The following is a 22,500-nucleotide window of genomic DNA, read 5'->3' as shown; positions in this document are numbered from 1 at the left end:
TCATTCAGCCTTCCTTTATACCGAACTTATTCTCTCTCGTGTATGTATATATATATATATATATAGATATATATATATATATATATATATATATATATATACATAATACATATACACATACATACAAATACATAAATACCATGCGTTTTAACAAACGCTCTTACTTTAACTTTTTTGTTGTTGTTACTTAAGTGTTTATATATGATATTTGATTTTTAAAAAATGGAAAGTTTTTTAGCAGTTTTCTAATAAACATAATTTTAATATTATTTTGTTATCAAAGCTTAGTGTAAAAATATCGTGACTTTTTTTCTTTCGTTTACTCTAATTTGAATACGTGAAATCAGTACAATTATTAAATAGAGATGCAATATTTTTTTGTATAAGAAGGATAAGAATATGATACAAATATAAGAAAAAAATATCAATTACAAGAAAGGAAAAACAAATAATCGTGGATATGGCAGCGCTTGATTTTACTATAAATTAATTCGAGTATTAATGTTCACAAATTATATATTTTTTAGCCTTGTCAAAGAAAGAGGTTGGCTTTCACTTGTACTTCCTTCATGATTTTATATATATATATATATATATATATATATATATATAGATTATATATATATGTGTGTGTGTGTGTGTGGTGTGTGTGTGTGTGTGTGTGTGTGTATTCCTAATACAAGTTTGAGTGGGATAACCGTCCGGAATGATTTGGTCTCAGTTCAGCTGCCGTGTCGTTGTCAAACATTCTCTCAGTTCATTGAAGAATCCGCGGATTCTTTTCTACTCTCACGAAGCTTATTAGGGTCATACTTGGGATTCATATTGGTGAAAGTTATTCTCTCTCCCTCGAGGGAATACGTTCACACTTTCGCCTCCCCTTTGTGGCTCTTGTCCGTAGGGTCATGATGTTGCTGTTGTTGTTGTGCTAAGTCACTTCTGATAGTCACCTTACTCAGGAGAGAAGGTGAAGTCTCGTATTGTGTTAGACAGTTAGTTTGAGTAGTCAGGCTCCGGATTTCGTGGATCGTCTTTTGATGTTTGTCTGCATTTTCACGGTTAGAGATTTTTCTACATCTGTCAATATTCCCTGCCATGTAATTTCAGTACTCATTGTCCATATTTCACTTATTAATTTGACATATTGGTTTGTCCTTCATTCTTCGATTTTAGATGAAATTGATTATTTTGCCATGTCAGCTTGTCTTCTATATTCAGAGAATCACACATCTTCAGAATTGTTCCCCAGTGAGATCTATTTAACTTCCTACTGTCTTATCGCTGCTTTCCAGTCCATCCTCTCTCTCTCTCTCTCTCTCTCTCTCTCTCTCTCTCTCTCTCTCTCTTATATTTGTCTTGAATGGTAACATGCTGGATTCATATATTTTCGACACACGAATCGGCTATGTCCAGTTTTTACTGGTGCCATGAGATATTTGAGATAAACTTGACCATTTTTCATCGTTCACACATAAATAGGGTTCTTTGTGCAATAAAAAGCTTGAGTGGGTTTGTTATTATTTCTAAGGTGGGAGATGCCTTCTTATTGGTAGAAGATAAGCTAGAATCTATTTATTTACCTTTTGTCTCGATTAGTTGTGGTTCCTTTCATTGTCAGTAGACGAGTTTCTCTCTCTCTCTCTCTCTCTCTCTCTCTCTCTCTCTCTCTCTCTCTCTCTCTCTCTCTTGACAGTGATAAGAGTTGCATTAACCTTGCGAAAACGTCTTCTGGATTACTATGCTGAACGAGTAGTTGACCGTAAATATTCTTGGCTCCGTTCCAAGTTGCTCACATTCAAGTACCCTTCAAGCTTCATTGTAATATCGAAAGCTGATGCTATTTTTCAAATACAGAAAGAATATTCTTTTGTTTTTCTCTCTCAGAATTATTAGGGATTTTTTTTCTGCTTTTGTTTTGTTTACCTCATTCATTTATCTTGCTTATTTGTAGTTTATCGAGGTACAGCATAGTTTCGCTCATTTTAACCTCTGTGCGAGTCATCTCTTATTAACAAAATTACCCTTTTCTTAGACTTCTCAGTCACGCTGTGCATATAACCACATTTCACAAACATCTGAAGCCGTATCACTAAGACATTGTTGTTATCGAAGTTGACAGAAGAAAGTGGCGAATTTCTTCATCCTTCGGTATTATTATCCTTTGGTATTATTCCGTTACGAATCTTCTTTTAAAAGTTATTTGGCAGAATCGGGAACTTGCGTTATATATAGACATCACCAAAAATATTTGAAGGATATCATCGGCTAAGATAGCACCACATTATCATCCTATGGCCAGATTCACCTGGGCAGTCCCTTTTTAGAAATTGTCAGGCTCTCCTCATCCTCCTCCTCTTCCCCCCATAATGGGTGAGTGCCGTGAGGACACCCCACATTGTGTACTGTAGGCATTATTAAAGGGTGTTTGCAACGTCCATTCCGTCCTTGGCTCCTCCCACGTTTTAGCCTTTTACCTTACCTTTATTCCCTCTTCTCTCCGTCAGTCTTGCTGTCCAACCTCATGAACTATTACTTCATGGAGCAACTGTGAGGTTTTACCCAGTCCCACCTTCGGATCCTTGTAACTTCATATCCTATATTTTCTGGATCGCTTTGTCTTACTGTTCCGACCACTCCAATTCCCTCTTTTGACCGTCAAAGGAGCTGAATGGCCAAAAGTGGCTAAATTTCGCAAACACGTTTAGTTCGTCTCCTCTCTTCCCTGCATTTTAGTTTTAACTCGTATGAGACGCGCTTGAGCGCAAGCGCAGTGGATGAAATGTATACATTTTGAACGTCGCTGGAGAATGAAAGGCCTCTCCGTCCAAAGGCATTTAAATTGTATTCACACTCTAATAGTAGAAGACGTAAGAATCTGATTTTCCAAAATATGGCTGTAGGGATAACGTTTCCTTGATTTTATATTTGACGTGTGGGTCATGAGATAGAAAAGGCTTGTCTGCACACTCAAGATTCACTGACGATTTTTTCAAAATTTCCCATACTGAAATAGACTACTGGAAAGGGTCGGCCCCTTTGGTCTTTTCGGCAAGAAAATGAACATTCATGTGAGCATAAAACAGCGCCTCAGTGGCGTGATCGGTATAGTCTTGGCCTGCCACTTCGGTGGCCACGAGTTCGATTTCAGGCATTCCACTGAGGGGTGAGAGATATGTATTTCTGGTGATAGAAGTTCACTCTCGACGCGGTTCGGAAGTCACGTAAAGCCGTTGGTCCCGTTGCCGAATAACCACTGGTTCCATGCAACGTAAAAACACCATACAAACAAACAAACAAAAAAATGTGAGCATAAAAGAATATTTATTTTGAGAAGATACACCATTAAAATTCAGACATTTTTACGAAACAACAGAATTTGATATGCTGGAAAAGCAGGACCAATTAACAGACAGATTACCCTTACGTGACGGCACAAGACTACTGAGGCCAGAGTCCTTTATTATGATAGAAAGTCGTTAATTGTTCGCTGTAATAAATAGATAAAGGCAAGAAGCTTCAAACATTACGGACTTTTATGTCTTTCGAGATGACGTAGCAATGTGGCTTCCAGGTGTGGAGGATTCACGAATGCTCAGAAATAGTCATAATAATTTATGAGGACTTGGTGGTGAGTCCTTCCAGCTCTCTCTCTCTCTCTCTCTCTCTCTCTCTCTCTCTCTCTCCTCTCTCTCTCTCTCTCTCATCATATATATATATATATATATATATATATATATATGTGTGTGTGTGTGTGTGTGTGTGTGTGTATGTATGTATGTATGTATACGTATACATAAATATATATACTTAACAGGTACAACAGAGTTCTGAACACATGTGTATATATACATATATATATATATATATATATATATAATATATATATATATATCATATATATTATATATCACATACACACACACACACATATATATCTATATATATATATATAGTATATATATATATATATATAATGATCAAAATCCCGCGGTAGAAGCAGTGCACCAAAGCCTTTCAAAAACTTGAAATATACATCCTCAGAAACCATTTAAGGATTGGGAACTTCATGATCGCCTCTGCAATCTATTTTTCCTCTTGCTTCTGCCACAGATGAGCAGATAATTAAGAATTTCAGGTGAATATACTGACCCCAAGAGCGTCTGGTCCCGTTCGCTTTCAGGCTGTATTTAGGTGAGAATTATTTATGTTAATTAAAAAAAAAAAACGTTATTTTAGGATTTTTAAAGTTTTACCGATTACTGAGTCCCATGAGATTTGTAGATTCACGCAGAGAAAGAAATTGGATGGCCAGAGACCAGAGGAACTGGTGGACACTAAAATGCAGATGGTGGTCGAAGGGATCCTGCAAAATACCTTTATTATTGCTTGCAGTGTGCCACACAAGTCTTTTTTTAGCCGGTACTGCTTCACAGAGATTTCACCTTGGAAATTTCCGTAGGGGGGTAGTGCTGTCAGTGGACCTCATGCGGTGCACTGTGGGCACTACTTCAGGTTCGTTGCAGCGTGCCTTCGTCCCCTACCTGCAACTACTTTCATTCATTTTACTGTACTTCCTTTCATATTATCTTTCTTCATCTTACTTTCCACCCTCTCCTAACACTTGATTCACAGTGCAACTGCGAGGTTATCCTCCTGTTACACCTATCAAACCTTTTCATTGTCAATTTCAACTCAATTGACCTTGGAAATATGACGACATCTCTGTGGAACAATTCCCTGTTGTGTTTCATGTACGATGAAATTGCCGTTACTTATAGACAGTGTTTATAATTAGCATTCGGCTCCCTAGTTCTCACTGCTCCGTTTCAGAAAGATCCTCGACAGTGGATGTCCCAGATTGCTATTTCACTGATATTCTAATCATTTAGACTTCCGGTTCGGTTTCTCTGTGTTTGTCAATAAGGATCACGCAACATACTACGTCTGGATTTGCGAATTTTTACCTCGTGACTGACAGCGAGGGATTAGTAGATGTTGAACAGGATGGAAAGTCGTCACTGGTTTCTCAGTCTCCTGTCAACTGATCAACATTAAGGATCTAAACCCTACGCACCATTACTCTACTAGATTATAGTAAAACGTTTTATTCATGACTTCTGCTAAGGAAGATTTGACTAGAGGTTGCTGCGTCTTTTCCTCAATTTTAAGATCCCTTTTGGATCCCGACTACTAACCTTTTGAAATCAATAAAAAATCATGTGCTCGTAAGTGCTTTCACATTGGGGGAGGTTTGCCCTCTTTGATGCTTTTTATGTTTGTTGTTGCTGTTGAATCTGATCATGGCTCTGTTAAGATCTTGTGGGACTTCAAATCACATTTTCCCGCCTGTGTTGCAAATTATTCCTCTTTTATTTCAGAACATCAACGATGCACTGATGCTTTTATCCTGTTTCATGTTTCAGACACTCCCTGAGAACAATGTTATGATTGCGTTTAACTTAATCATGCTATAGTAGATTCACATCACCCTTGCATCTGATGTCTAGGCCAGTCCCTTACGACGTTCCTGATCGGCTGTTGGTAAGCCAATCAAGGGGCTGGAAACTCTCAGTCTCTCTCGAAAGTTCACATAGGCAGGATGTATATGTTCCACCCCTCCTGAGGGATACGTCTTATCAACAGCAACTCAGGAGGCGTCGTAAGACACTGGCCTAGGCATCAGATGCACGGTTGATGTGAATCTACCATAGTAGTAGTATGTGTGTGTGATAAAAATACTAATGATCATTGTAATGTCTATTATTATTAATGTTTAATAATGAAATCATGCTATTGATAAGGAAATGCTTCTGCGAAAATATGCATTGGATTTCCTCCTGAAGTAAGTAATTATCTCTTTCTCTCTCTCTCTCTCTCTCTCTCTCTCTCGCTCTCTCTCTCTCTCTCTCTCTCTCTCTCTCTCTCATACGTTGAAAGTGAGAGCATACGAGTAACAGCGGTAATAGTAGTTTTCTTATGCCTTGCAGAAATATATAAGTCAGCCATCTGCTCCGAGTTAGCTGATTAACGCAAAACCGCAGTATTGGTATGCAGAGACCTGAAGAGGGAAAGGGACCTCCCCTAACTCCTCCTTCCACCTGCTGACGCTTTTGTGCTGCCTTTTATTTTTTTATTTATTTATTTTTTTTGCTGTTTGCCTACGTGTTTATTGTGTTTTGTTTTATCTCTGTCTTCTGTATATATATATATATATATATATATATATATATGATATATATATATATATATATACACACATGGCCGAGTCGATAATCTCACTGGAGTCCTGCTGATTTCTCCTCAGCTCTCTGGGCGCTGGTTCGAACCCACGAGATGACGAAATTATCATAAATTAAAAAATAAATAAATAAATTCCCCTTTGGTTAACATATATGAAAATATATTGATTCCGAGGTAGAGCGAATTGAATGCTAAAGGGCATTTGTAGTTCGATGAATATATATATATATATATATATCTATATATATTTATATATTATATATATATATATATATATATGTGTGTGTGTGTGTGTGTGTGTGTGTGTGTGTGTGTGTGTGTGTGTGTGTATCAAGTATATAAGGCCCATTAAAACACTTTTTTTATATTTGAGACGTATTTATTTACATTATATATATATATATATATATATATATATATATATATATATATATATAATATATATATATATATATACATACATACATGTATTTTCAATGTAGCAAGAAAGTCCACGTGCTTGAGAATATCATAAAATCCATGTATGAAGGCGAGTGAAAACCGGGACTTGTCACGAGCACATTTCGTAGTTTATTCTACATTATATCTAGTTCACACCTAGTACAAACATACCTTACATAGCTTTATATACAAAATTGAGTAGTAGTAGGCGGAGTTACAGTTTCTTGACTCGGGCAGCATGTTCTCCAAACAGTGTGTGTGTGTGTGTGTATGTGCGCATGGCCAAGAGCAAATACCTTATCAATATGACGTTAACGAAAAGAATGTGGAGCTTTATAATCTACAAGATTTAACATCTAATAATTCGCAGTTCCACTTTGAGATGCCGCTAGGATGCCCATTGGCATAATCTCTCCCATGGCCTTATCGAACTTATCTCCAGCCGTCTGCCAAGTATCCAAGCATCCTTCTCTCCTTGCGTCTCCTCTTGTCTCATTCCCAGATCCTTTTCTTTAACAAGATTTTAACCTTAGGCAAGTTCTTCCCAAAATCATATATTTTGCACCGTATGATTATTTACATATTATATCTATACATTTATTGCATATATGTACAGGGTGTCCATAAAGTCCCAGTACCATTACAAGCTATAAATACTTGCAATGGTACTGGGACTTTATGGACACCCTGTGTATATGTGTGTGTGTGTATATATATATATATATATATATATATATATATATATATATAATATTTTATATATATATATATATTTGCATATATTTCTTATATGAAACGTCTTTTATACTTAATTATCTTTTTAATTCCCTTTCTAATTTTATTACGGCGTCAATTACCTAGATGTTGTGACGCTAGGTTTAATAACCACAAATCAATGAATCATTCCTACTTTTCTCTCCCCCTCCTTGTATTTCCTCCTTACAATAATTTTTTTGTAATTCGACCATCGTCCATTCTTCCATTTCCATGAAGGCATCCACTTGGTTAGGTCAAAAGTTAAGTATATCCTAGTTTAACCAGACCACTTAGTTGGTAAACAGCTCTCCTAGGGCTGGCCCGAAGGATTAGATATTTTGACGTGGCTAGGAACCAACTGGTTACCTAGCAACTAAACCTACAGCTTATTGCGGGATCCGAACCGCATTATATCGAGAAATAAATTCCTAATCACCAGAAACAAATTCCTCTGATTCCCAGTTGGCAGAGCAGAGAATCGAACTCGCGACTACCGAATTGGTAGGCGAGCATGTAACCCACGCGTCCAACGAGGAAACTCAAAATTAATCGTATCGTTGTGAGAACTCTCTCTCTCTCTCTCCAAACGATGTTGTCATATCGATAGGAAGGAGTAATTCTTCACATTCATGTACTTCCGGGAGACTATAGCACGTCGCAAGGAAGGGCGTCTATAGACACCAGGGTGACATCTTTAAGGATGGCCACTGAGCATCCCCAAAATGGGCTTTTGAACATTTTACGTCCGAGAAGAAAGCTGATTAGGTTTCTGTGCCAAAACAAAGAGCAATGATTTAGTTAGACCGCATGATTGATGTTTCGCCTAGTATCGTTGTGTCTTAAATTATATGTAAAACATAAGGGTATGCATGTATTTGTACGCACACACACATTTTTATATAGTTTATATATATATATATATATATATATATATATATATATATATATAGATCATATATATATATATAATGTAGAGTATCAGTATGGTTGTGTGTGTGTGCGTGTATGTGGAGAGGAGAGAGAGAGAGAGAGAGAGATTTTAATGAGTTTGTTCAGCAAGTTATAAAAATATTATGCGGACTCTCCTACGATTATGCATATAGATTCAAGCGCTAATTAGCTTTCACTTTTACTTAATAGTTGACTGCGAACGAACAACGCTCTGGTTAGCTTCCACTATAAATGTCTGACAGCGTAACTAGTCTCTTAACAATACCGCATGATTGTTAAGTTATTCTTTCCCCTGCAGTCCGCTTCTGCCACCTGTGCTCGTTTCGTAATCAGTAAGTTCTTTCCTATGATTTCTCTCGCCTCACGTTCTGTTACCCGATGTTTACAAATGCCAGAGATAATGATACCTTGAGATTAAATGTTTCATGTTCTGTGGATAGGAATTTGGTAGCATCGGTGTATGAAGCTCTATTTAGTTTCAATTCAGAGCATCTTTTTTGTATCATTTTCTAAAATGCTAGTAGGGATACATTTTGAGTTTTACTCTCAGGATTAAAATCTTATTGTAAACAAACTGTATTTTGTCATTTGTGTTCGGTTTCCTCATTGCCTTTCGTAAAAATAACAAACAATTGCTGCTCATTTTCATGATCATGTCCATGTCAGTTTTTTTTCTTTCTGTTTTTGTGACGCCATATTTTAACTAGATAAACAATAAATGACTGGACGAGTTCTGCCTTCATTAAAACCTAGTCGTCATTGTAGCTTTTAGTTGAAATGACTTTCACTCTTTTGTCGGTCGTCTCAATTCCCTTTTGAGTGACATGTGGTGTTGCCGGGGAGTGAAGTGGCCTCTGCCGCTATGGAGGAAGAAAGGAGGTGGCTGGAGGTGTTTGCGTTGCAAACAACGAGCGACGTTTTGTTACTTCAGAGGCCGCGGACGACTCCTGATGTTGACAGTGAGGCTTCTTCTTGGTTCCTGCTGCTGTTTTCTTTCAACTTCCCTTCGTTCATTTCCTTCAGCCATTTTTAAAGTGTTTGCGTCATAAGGTCTTCACTTACCGCTATAGTAGACTCACATCAGCCGTGCATTTGATGTCCAGGCCAGTCCCTTACGACGCTCCTGATTGGCTGTTGATAAGCCAATCACAGGGCAGGAAACTCTGTCTCTCTCGAGAGTTCTCATAGGCTGGATCTATATTCTACCTCTCCTGAGGGATACTTTTGAAAGACGTATCCCTCAGGAGAGATGGAACATAGATCCTACCCATGTGAACTCTCGAGGGAGACTGAGAGTTTCCAGCCCTGTGATTGGCGTATCGACAGCCAATCAGGAGCGTCGTAAGGGACTGGCCTAGACATCAGATCACGCTTGATGTTAACTACTATAGTAAGACATCATCTTTGTAATGCCGAAAAAATCCTTGTGTACATAATGCCATACTTAATAGGACATTTAGGATGTTTTAAAACAAACATTGACTTTTATTCCTACTGAGGATTTCTTACAGTTTAGTGGCCTTGAGTCCTGTAGAACATCAAAGTCATTATTTAGCTTAAAAACGAAGGATTTCGTCTCCTACCAAAGACTATTTTCTCTCTTACCGAAGAGTGAGAGTTTGTTTTCCTTCGGAATATTCCAACGTCTTTTGATGCTGTGAATGAATCCCCGAAGACATTATTTCAGATTCTTGTTTTCAAGAACCTCTGAGTCGCGTTTCCACGTTGAATCTTGGAGGCTTGCAAAGGCATATCTCCCTAAATTGCCGGGATGAGGATGGTGAATGTCCTCTTTCCAAGGTCCTTTATGATAAAGGAAATTTTTATTTGACTGAAAATTTCAAACGGTTACTTAAGACTTTCTTTTATGCGCGTTCGATACCATTGATTTCACTCTCGATGACCTGTGTTGTTTCTGTTCAATTAATGAGTGGAAATCAATTTGCCAGTTGTGATATGTATGTCCAGCGAGGGATGTCATGAAAAAAAGACACTATGCTCTGAATTATTCTTCTTAGGATTTAATCTTGTTTAATCATGACACAAAGATGCTGCATTCTTAGCAGGATTCATTGCTTCAAGATGACCCTTACAAAAAAAAAAAAAAAAAAAAAGCGCCTCAGTGGCGTGATTGACATGTTATTGACCTGCCACCTTGGTGGCCACGAGTTCGATTCTCGGGCATTCCAATGAGGTGTGAGAGATGTGTATTTCTGGTGATAGAAGTTCACTCTCGACATGGTTCGGAAGTCACGTAAAGCCGTTGGTCCCGTTGCTGAATAACCACTAATACACAAAATTAAGGCAAAAGGTAGAACAAAAACATCGACACTAAATCCAAGGCAGCTTCAACAAGACACCTCAATCAGCTACCTTTGATCCTCCGTCTCGCCTTCTGAGCCGTCCCAAAACGGCAACAGAATAAAAAGGGAGAAGGAAATTTTATGCAGCTCTGCCATTTAACTCGGAATTCGTTGACATCGTCCTTAATCAAATTCTTTTCATGAAGTCTTTGTCCGGCAACGAGAGAGCTCTCTGATTTTTATGGTATATATATAAATAAATATATATATATATATATATATATATATATATATATATATATATATATATATATATATTTAATGTGTGTGTATGTACGTATGTATATATATAATTGAACTGCGAAAATTTGGAACCTTTATGTCTATATTTATATATATACGTACGTATATATATGCGTATGTATGCACACACTCACGCATATATATATATATATATATATATATATATATATATATATATATATAATATATATATTAACATAAAGCCTTTTTCCTCGAAATGGAGTAACCCAGAAGCAAAGAAAAGACAACGATCACTGCCGCATATACAATTAAACTGCTGAACTGTAGATGAAACCCTGTACAGAACACTTCCACATCCGCAGCAGCCGCTTCATACTTACGCAGGAAATCTACCATCAGCATGTCGAAACCCCTGCTCACATTAGGCTCTTCATTTTTATTTGCACACCGTCTTCCTGGATGTTGGAGGCCCTCATTCCAAATATACCTGTTTCGGTTTATCTACCCATCTCATTTGGGTCCTTCCTCTCTAGTTGCATACATACCCTTTTCGCCAGTCTGTCGTCCTCCATTCTTTCCACATGAGCGAAACCCCTCAAAACGCAGGGTTCCATTTATCATTGACCACTTATACCTATCTCCCCCTTCCCCGCCTTTTCAGTTGTTCTGCCACAACTGTTACGTATAAGCAGTTCATCTCTAGTACAGATTCCAACTGTATTTCATTCCTGTTCAGTGTCCTAACTTCCTCAGAGGAGAATAGCTTCTGCAATCCCTTCCTATCTTCTAACTATGATTTCCATGGACTCCTAGCATCCTATCAATCACAAGTACGCTTCATCATCCCATAATTTTTTTTTCATTTACTTTCTGATTCACCTTTCCTCTCATCATACCATCATTTGAAATCTATTTGAAAATATATTTATAAGGATCTTCTGTATAATTTCCATTTTCTCATCATCTGTACTAAAATTCGCTGCTCCATCTTTCTAGTTCCAATATGCCTTTATAAACTTTCTCATACTCGCATTTACCCTCATGTTTTCTACCCCAATAATCTTTGCAGTTCATCTTCACTCTCCGCAGTCAGTACTGCATCAACTGCAAACATCAGCCAGACTTCAATTTTATGGTCCGTCGTTTTTTCCAACGACTACGTTTCTGTACCCACTGGGCCTTTTCCTGAATTCTTGCATCACTCCATCCAGCCCAGTCACTCTTATATCCCCCAAAAAAGGAGCGCCTCAGTGGCGTGGTTGGAATGGTGTTGGCGTGCTACCTCGGTGGCCGCGAGTTCGATTCTCTGGCATTCCATTGAGGTGTGAGATATGTGTATTTCTGGTGATAGAAGTTCAGTCTCGACGTGGTTCGGAAGTCACGCAAAGCCGTTAGTCGCGTTGCTGAATAACCACTGGTTCCGTGCAACGTGAAAACATCATACAAACAAATATGTCCCAAAATAGTAACTTATGCTTCAGTTCAGTTAACAGTGTACCTCTTATACTATTATCCTCAAGTTCTATGATCATCTTTCTCAGTGTTCACGTATGCCACAATAACTTCCATAACAGGCACTTCATCCACGCACCGCGGCCCTCTCTAAATCCACGTTGATCTTCCCTTATCAAACTTTCTGGGATGTGTGTCTGATAAAAAAATAAAAAAAAAGTACTATACACGTTACCTGTTATAATTATGAATATTAGGCCCTTATACTTCTTATAATAGTCTCCTTCCTCACCTTTACCCTAATATATATATATATATATATATATATATATATATATATATAATATATATATATATATTATATCAGGGTTGACAATGAATAAATCAAACTGTCAAACTGATTTAATCAAGTGATTAAATCATTGATTTTTTCATTTTAAAAAAATCATGATTTTTTAAATTTTTTATTTGAAAGCAAACAGATTGAAAAATACGGCTTGGAGGTTAATGAACACTTAAGCATTAATATGCTGCATCTTTTTATTTTGATATAAAAATAATTGCAAGTACATACTTTAGGCCAGAACTGAAAACCTAAAAGATAAATCAATAGTAATTCCGTCATAAAATACATTTTGAGGAAAAAAAGGATTGAAAAACATCTTACAAATTAAAAAAAAATAAAAACAATTTACCAACCCTGTACAATATATATATATGACGACTTGTGGGCATATTGGTTTCCGTGTTCTGGTTTGAATATGTATCTTCAAAGTTGAATGAAAGACTATTACGTTCTTCTATAGTTTTACCGTCAATTAATTTTAGTAGCGATACAGGTAAGAGGCCATAGGATGGGTCTGGATATTACGTAACCTAACGTTGACTCTATGGTAACCACAACTCAAAGCGCCTCATTGGTGTGATCGGTATATAGTCTTGACCTGCCACCTCGGCGGCCGCGAGTTCGATTCTCGGGCATTCCACTGAGGGATTAGGGATATGTATTTCTGGTGATAGAAGCTCACTCTCGACGTGGTTCGGAAGTCACATAAAGCTGTTGGCCCCGTTGCTGAATAACTAATGGTTTCATGCAACGTAAAAACACCATACAAACAAAAAACAACTCAAAAGGAACTCCGGATATTATAGGGATAGAAGAAATCCTCTCTCTCTCTCTCTCTCTCTCTCTCTCTCTCTCTCTCTCTCTCTCTCTCTCTCTTTGTGAATTTCCTTTTTCTCCCTTCAAGGCCAGCAGTCTTAGATAACCCGTTCTGAGGGGCGTTGTCCCTGGGAACCTTGAGTGGTAAGTCGACTCTCGTCCTGAGAGTGAAATGCCACTGGATCCTAGAGAGGGCGAAGGACGAGGCGGGGAAAGGAGGCGCTCGGATCCTCCTGAAAGGATGAGTATTGACTTTTCAATCCTCGTGTTTAATCAACTTTGTCCTCTGGATTGCGATACAGAGGGGGTGAGGAGTGTGGAAAACGAGGAGAAGGGGTTGCAGTACTGGTAAGGCAAATCCCTTCATTTTTTTTCAGAAGGGCTAGCAACGTCGAAATGGAGCTCCTCAATGGCGTGACCGGTAAGGTTTTGTCCTGCCCCCTTGGTGGCCGCGAGTTCAATTCTCTGGCATTCCATTGAGGAGTGAGAGATGTGTATTTCTGGTGATTGAAGTTCACTCCCGACGTGGTTCGGAAGTCACGTCAAGCCGTTGGTCCCGTTGCTGAATAACCACTGGTTCCATGCAACGTCAAAACACCATACAAACAAGCAAACAAACATGAAGATGCCAGATGGCAACAGAATGGAGAAAAGTATACAATTCGGGAATGGTAGGAGGGGAGAAAGAGAGGAGGGTCCTTAAAATGCTGGAGGTTAGTTGGGAAGACTCCTGCAAGGCACGGACTTTCAACATCCAGGAAGAGCTTTTGCGTTCAAGACAGTTTTATAGCAGTGTGTAAACTGTCAAAGGCTTCGACGGGAGGCTGATATGTCTTGTTTTTAGGCATATGAAATGGGTAATGCTGTGCAAGTTTTCTGCACTGGGGGTTCATCCACGATTCAGTAGGTATAGTATGACCCATGGACTGTTTTTTAGTTTTCTGTAAAAGAGAACTATTGTGCCTGTTTTGTCTGTCCGCCCTCAAAAAAAAAAAAAAAAAAAACAGAGGCTAGAGGGCAGCAAATTGGCATTTTGATCATCCACCCTCCAACCATCAAACATACCAAATTGCAGCCCTCTAGCCTCAGTAGTTTTTATTTCCTTTAAAGTTAAAGTTAACCATGGATCGTGCATCTAGCGAGCAACTGTTGTCAACTGGTCATAGCTGATGGTTATATAAAGCATTATACGTTGTACATACAATTCGTTTGTTTTCCTTGCAGCTATACCCTTTCTAGGGGTAATTGCTTAATGCTGGAAGATAACACACACACAAATATATGTGTGTGTGCATAAATCACCTGTTATATGAGGTCATTATTGCCTGTTTGTGGCGTGTTCCAAAATGTCAGTAGACTTCCTTTGATCCTCAGGATTCTCCAGCGGCCAAGCCCCCCACCCCCCCCTTTCTCTCTCTCTCCTCTCTCTCTCTCTCTCTCTCTCTCTCTCTCAGGTCATGTTTCTCCTATCTGATTTTTAGCTCGAACTAAATCGTATAATTTCTGATGGGGAATTTTATTTTTTCATTCTTGGATTTGTATATTTGAAATTGAACTTAAAACGTTTCTCATGGCCCATCCAGAAAGTTATATGTATATATATATATACTATATATATATATATATATATATATATATATATATATATATATATATATATATTGTGATGAGTGGGATTAATTTTCGGCAGATGGTCAGCTTGAGTCTTTAAAAATTATTTCCATATCAATTTGTGTCTTGCAGCTTCTTGTTAGGTTAGTCTGTATACATATTTTACTTTGCACTTTCGCTTCTATCCGTAGATGAGAACTATCGTTTGAATCCACTGAATTTTAATCACCGAGTGACGTGAAGGTTTAATCAAATTTCTGTTATCGGTTCAAGCTTGGAGCGGTATAAAATTATATGAATTTCTTAATACGATCTTTAGAACGTCAGAATTACGTATTAGACTAAACAAAAATATTGTTACAGTTTAGTACCAATTGTATTTCAGAATTTGAGCCCCGGGAATTTGATGATGTTTACGTAGATAAAAAAAAATGTGATGGTATTTGGAAGCAAGGTTTACTGTTAGATATTTCAATGCTCAACTGTAGGTCTCATGAGAAATTCGAATGCACATAATCTTTCTATAATGGGCGTAATGTCTGTCTCTGTCGGTCATTCAATCACGGCCAAACAGCTGGTCCGATGGGCATGAAACTAGGCAGGGTTATAGTGGGGACCACTAAGATGGTTTATGATGGGATTGCATCCTACCTCCCCCTCCTCCGAAGGGGGGGGGTGAGAAGGGATTCCCTGAAATGGAGCAGGTTCTCATACATAATTTCTGTATACATATGTTTGCCAGTATTTAAAATACGAGTAATGCTTGTTTTTGAATTCAAACGCTACTTTATTCGAATATGCGTACCATTTAACCAATTCTTTGGTACTGTGGTTGTATTGTTTTACTTTAATGGATTCTCTCTCTCTCTCTCTCTCTCTCTCTCTCTCTCTCTCTCTCTCTCTCTCTCTCTCTCTCAATGTTCTTAGCGTTTGCAAAAGCAACAACCCAGCAGTTAAGTATCCACAAGCCTTTTCCCAAGGTTATTCATTCACAGTTGACTTACTAGTTACTGCATGGTTTAGCGGAGTGACCCTCCAAATGCACGAGGCGTAGTTATTGTAGCTTCACTGTTATCTTTTCTTCACAACGTTTACCAGATGACTTTGGAGTTTATTTACCAATCCTTCAGGTTCAGAGCTTCCTGTTTGCCCTTGGATGTCGGTTCAGAATCTTCTTCCCTCATTCGACTGTAGTAATATCAGTCCCTGTATACCCAGGAAGCCTCACTGTAGGGGTCACCGCCCCCTCTACGTTCTACGTAGTATTTTTTATGAACTTAACACCGCCAGACCAGGGGCGTCATGGGTGGGTGGGGTGGGGGGGGGGTTTTGTTGCTGTTGGGGGCAACTGCCCCCCCCCCCCCAGCCTCAATTTGGCCCCTCTCCCCACAAACCTCAACGCTGCCCCCCTCACCCCCCTAAGCCCCAAGAAATAACAGCATGTTTGCTTTTCAAATGTGCAATCATAAATATATGAAATTTCTCAGGAATATTACTTTTCTTGATCCTTGTCTGTCTACTATAATAGCTACGAGTGACGATGAGATAAACAAACAGCATTGGGAGTATATAATTTTTGCTGAAATACCTTGCTCATGTGGCTTAAAAAAACATATAACAGCTCAAAGTTAAGAAAAAAAAAAAAAAAGCTGAATAGGCTTGCTTCGCTCGCCAAACCGTCTTTGCCACCCCCCCCCCCCCCCCCCCCCCCCCCCCTCAACAACAACAACAACAACAACAACAAAAATCTGAAATGACGCCCCTGCGCCAAACTGAAGTTAGTGATCAGGATACGTAAATCCCATGCTAGTATGATAAGAGCCAGATAAGGCCAGCGCTAAATTTATTTTGGGGGAATTCCCACACGGAAGTGCCCTTAGAATCGTATACGCCTCCTTTTAAGGAGTTTCCTTAAGAAAGAGAATTCTTATAAGATTATAAAGTAATGATTAGACATGGCATTCGAAGATCGCCTTGGGAGTTTGGATACTGGTGTATTTTATTTGAAATCCACGCTGAGCCGTTTGACGTGCACATATATGATTTTTATTAGTGTTACAAGGTATATTAAGAATGTTTAGGACTTATCCGTACATACAATTGTAAAATTCTGTAGAAGAACGAAAAGCACTCGTGCAGTAGAACGTTTCAGAGTTCCTCCCGTCAGTTTTGGCAAGCATTCTCGGTGCCACCAGCTCATAACCTGTTTTATTTTACGCTGAAATCCGAGCGAGAAATCGACTCGATTCTATCCGGGATGGCAAGACCCCTTTTCCAGGTAAAAGTTAATGCTGCCCAGCGCTTGGTTTCTCTTTCCCGCACTTTTCATGCCTACGCATCTGGACCTACTTCGTCCAGGATCAGAATCTGGTAGCAGGTGCTCAAACAACTTTTGTTTGCCTCACGTTCAGAGTACATTTTGCCACCGTCACTGATCGTTATTCGACGATCCTGTAAGTATTCTGTTTGGTGAGTGTTTTGTCCTTTTATCTGTGTGGCTATAGTAGATTCACATCAGCCGTGCATTTGATGTCTAGGTCTGTTGATAAGCCGATCACAGGGCTGGAAACTCAGTCTCTCGAGAGAGTTCACATAGGCAGGATGTGTGTTCCATCTCTCCTGAGTGATACGTCTTTAAGGAGAGGTGGAACATACATCCTGCCTATGTGAACTACAATAGTACCCGTTTTTGTTTATGTTGTTCTTTGGATGTTTCTAATGTGTTGTGAAGTCGGTGATTCTTACAATTATTGATAGTATTCATTGTTGACTTTATACTTTCTAAGTGTTATTCCCTGCGCTTACCAGTTCTATGAGAGTGAGAGTCGTTCTATGACTCTGTGATTATGCAGTTCGTGATTAAAGATAAACTATCTCTCAGATTCTTCAATAGGGGAAGAAAAGAATAGTTGATAGCAGGAAAAGCCTCCATGTTTGTCTTGTCATTTGTTGTATACTTTTTTCCTGGTAAATTCAGGTAAATAAATGAAAAAAAAAATTAAAAAAAAACCGTGGTCTATTCTGTCACGACAGCGAAAAACATTTTCGCTTCAGACATCTTTTCCTTGTGGTACTGGACTTCATTTTGAAAGTCCTTTGACCTGCGTTCTGTCTAGGTTTTATCAGGGGATGAATTTACTTTCTTGGAAGAGGTTCTGCCTCCTATCTATAGTCCTGTCTTCTGTCTAGGTTTTAATTTAGTGGTAATTCTGCCTTGTTGGGTCCTATCTGGGGAATATAATATTTTCTTCTGCCTAGGTTTTTTTTTTTTTTTTTTTTTTTTTTTTTTTTTTTTTTTTTTTGTTTTTTTTTTTTTTTTTTTTTTTTTTTTTATTGGGAAGAGGTTCTGCCTTCTGCCTGGGTTCTGATTTCGAAAGCATTCTCCCTCCTGTCTAGGTTCTTATTTAGTGAAAGTCCTGCCTTCTGTCCAGGACCATATTTAGGGGATCTCTCTTCTTTCCATGACCTTATTAGAGAGAGGTTCTCTCTACCCTTCGAAGTTTATAGGTGAGAACGTCTGTCCCTTTTTCGTTATACGATTATAACAAGGCTCGTGAATGGTTTCAAGTTTTTGTTTCTTAAAAGACCGCTCTATTTTAAGTAGAAACAATTGTCTTTAGTCCTTCTTCATGAATAAGTGTGTTTTCATTATCCTTTTATGGGAAAGGAAAGTTCGTGGGTATTGTCTTATTTATTTATTTTTCAGATTATTTATTAGCATCAATAAATATTCGATTCCTTACTCCATTTAGAATTGAAGCAATATGCTGCTATTTATTTAAATATTCTTTGGGAATGTGTACCTCATTAATCCTTTTATGGGAAAGGAAAGTTCGTGCTCATTGTCTTATTTTTTTCAGATTATTTATTATCATCAATAAATACTCGATTCCTTACCCCATTTAGCATTGAAGCAATATGTTGCTATTTATTTAATTATTCTTTGGGAAAGACTACCCTTTTTATGCAGTTGTGGTTCTTCATTTATGGCAAAATTATTTGTTCAAAAGTGCCTGCTATCTAATATTGATTTAGAGTTAGATTTTCCGTCTACGATGTCCTATTAAAATATCTAGGAAAAAATATTATCATTAGATTCCCTGTTTAAGAAGTACTGTGTTCCATATGTCAGTTCTGTATCTGAGAAAAGGCGTCCGTTGTTCATCATTCGAGACCTTATTAGAGAAAAACATGTTTCTTATTTCATATTTTAGGAAAAGGTATTACCCATTATGTTGAATTGTTATGCTGTAAAGCTCCCTCCCACTTAGTAGCTGATAGCCCATACTCAATGTAACTTCTCTCCAGGATTGCCTATTCGTTCTGCGTTCACTCTTTTGAGTCGAAAGACGCGTTTCATTTCCTGACACGTTTCTGTACCTGCACATTGAGATTCCTTGATCAAGGAGCATGACTCCTTTGGTTTCACCTAGCTATTACCTAGAATTCCTGGCTGTCTTTCACTGCGTCTCCTTGGTTAGTCGTCTGTCTGTCTGTCAAGCTCTTTACGGTTTTGACATTCGTGTTTTCACTTCATTTGGTCCACATCAAAAATAGTTTACATAAGTTAATACTTTTAAAGCTCTTTTTCTTAGTAAGGTACACTTTGGTATCAGTCTAGAGGGCGGGTGGGCGAACAAGACCATTAGTAGTTTCGTGTGTCTGTGAACAGAACTCAATTTCTGTAGCATTTTCTGCCCCATTGGAGGAGACGGGAAATATGGATAAGGATAATTACGTTGTGAATCGTGACAGCAGACAGCGAGAGAGTTAGCGCATTTTGACAGCGTAGCCTATGGAAAGGAAAGCGATCCTGCTCTCGCTGCTTGAATGCATGCACGCGAACATCACGAAGGGAAAGAGGCACGTGCGTGCGTGTGCCTTCAGGAGGGAAAGTCTTTTGCATATTCTCGTGTGAATGGTTGCAGTGCAAGAAGGGAAAGGTTTTGAACGCCGAGTATCGTGTTTTATTTCTCCTCTTAATTGAGGGAGGCGATGTGGTTTAAAAGGGGTATAATAACCCTCATAAGCGCTCTCTCTCCCTGTAGCTCTTAAATGATGCGATTTTCGATATCTCTCTCTCTCTCTTCCTGGCAATTAACTTGCCTGCTAGGACTCGAAATAATGAAAGTAAATGAGATTTCACATTTGTGCTGTAAATTAGACCGAGTTAAAAAAAAAAAAATATACGCATGCAAAGCAAACGCCTGTGATTATTAACTGTATAGTAGAGTGATACTTGCATTCCCGCGTTTCTGAAGCATGTCTGCGATATATATTCAGAGGTGCCTTCAGAAGTTTAGCATCGCCATTTGCCTGCATGGCTTTGTTTACAAATCGTATAACTGATATATTACACTTTGCAGCTGTAAGTTGGAGATTTCGTCGTACCAAGTTTTTTCGTGCGTATTTAAACATGGATAAGTTGTGAACCATTACGGTTCTATATATTTTTTTCTGTCTTCCTGAAGTTTTAGGTTAAGACGTGCGACTTAGGTGACATGCAAATCTGCGTGCGAGTGAGTTCCGAAGCCAATGGGGTTTTGATCCATTGTTAAAAGTCTTATGCAAAATCAAGAAATGAGATGCATGTCAGTTTCCCAGCTATTGCCGTCAAATGAATGTATGTTGATACGACTTTGCAAGCTAGTCAGTGTGTTTTGTCACGTCAAAAACTATAGGTTTGTTTAGGCGACGGGGATTGTCAGTTTCCGTTCGGAGTTGATTAGGCTGATGCAAAGAATGGGTCACTGAATCATTATGAGGATTCGCGTGCCAGCTTCGAGTCGTAAATATTTTTATTCAACTAATTTTTGCAACGCTATTAAATAAAAACGTGCAGTGAAGCCTTTCCCGTCTTGCTTGTAGTAAATCCCTTTCATACTTCAGAATATTCCATTATGTTTTTCTTTTTCATATCTGCATGGCATTACAGAGGGAACAAGAATGTTATCTGGATTAGCTCTGGATAGGCACCTGAAAATATGGACGAGATCCTATTGATTGCATGATTCATGATGCTGTGAATTTTTGGCAGATCTTTTGTTATTTCTTTTTTATTAAGGGTTGCTAAAAAAATTGATGAAATGACCTTATGCAATAATCCGTTGCAACGAACTTTACATAGTACATTAATAAGAATATTTCTATTATCCTTAGTGACCTAGCCAGAGTGTTCAAGGTCCATCTTTCATTCTATTCGATTACATCGCCCTCCCTTTTCGTACTTCGTCATCGTGACCCCGCGGCGGGCGTTAGTGTAACAAACAGACGCCCTTGGTGTGTGTGAGTGACGTTCCACCAGGGTGGATGCAAAGGGCGGTGTTGCAGATCCTGCATCAAGAGAGTAGCCTTGAATGGGCGGAGATCATCTGCCGAGCAACGTGATTTTTTCCGTCAATTCCACGACGATGGTTCTGTGCGCACGTTCGGGGAAGTGAAGGTTATGGCTGCTATGTTATGCTTTGGGGTTGTAATTGTTGATTGTGACCTTTTGAAGATTGTTGTAGTTTTTGTAGGATGGTGTGCCGAAATAATATCGCTTTGCCAGCGCTCTCTCTCTCTCTCTCTCTCTCTCTCTCTCTCTCTCTCTCTCTCTCTCTCTCTCTCTCTGTATAAGGAATGAGGATTTTATCCGTGCCATTTTAAGAGACTCAACCTTTTGTTATGCACAGTCTTAAAACAGTTTACTATAATATATTTTTAGATCTGAAAAGGAAAAGTTGGAACGACCTTTCCTCACTTTGAATTCAGTCTCCAAAACCCCTTCAAGCTACTTTTTTTAAAACTATTATTTATGCTATTAGATACTTTGATCACGACACTCGCCTCATCCCAATAGGCTTAGGGCCCAAATTCTTTAAAGGAATTTCCTCAGGATCCTCAGGAGTTTTTAGATTTATTCAGAGTTACAGATTTTAAATTTAGATTTATTTATGTGAACTAACACTTCGGCACAGTCCAGTAAGTCAAGTTGTTTTACTCTGTTGTTTGAATCTTTAGTACTGAAGATGTAGTGCAGTCTGGAGAGAGAGAGAGGAGAGAGAGAGAGAGAGAGAGAGAGAGAGAGCTTTCGTGAACCTTAAACCTTTTATCAATCTGAAAGAGCACCCTCTCAAAAGCTTTATATATATATATATATATATATATATATATATATATATATATATATATATATATATATATATATACATATACAGATTTAAGTATTCCTTGGCAAAAAAAAAAAGTAATTCTGGATTTTATTCATCAATAGTAACAATGACAAATACCAACTCAAATCGGCCATTTGTATCATATGCTTTCATTTATTTAGTGTGT

At 38.3% G+C, this 22,500-nt stretch overlaps 1 protein-coding gene across 1 annotated transcript in view; it reads left to right on the top strand.

The window, feature by feature from the left end:
* Positions 1-22,500, top strand: part of LOC135211509 (cingulin-like) — a 359,586-nt gene that overhangs the window by 300,367 nt on the left and 36,719 nt on the right. The gene's annotated exons all lie outside the window — the stretch shown is intronic.

Source organism: Macrobrachium nipponense, chromosome 4 (assembly GCF_015104395.2).
Source record: "Macrobrachium nipponense isolate FS-2020 chromosome 4, ASM1510439v2, whole genome shotgun sequence".
Taxonomy (NCBI): Eukaryota; Metazoa; Arthropoda; class Malacostraca; order Decapoda; family Palaemonidae; genus Macrobrachium; species Macrobrachium nipponense.
The sequence above is the reverse complement of the archived record's forward strand: the minus strand, read 5'-3'. Positions and strand labels throughout refer to the sequence as shown.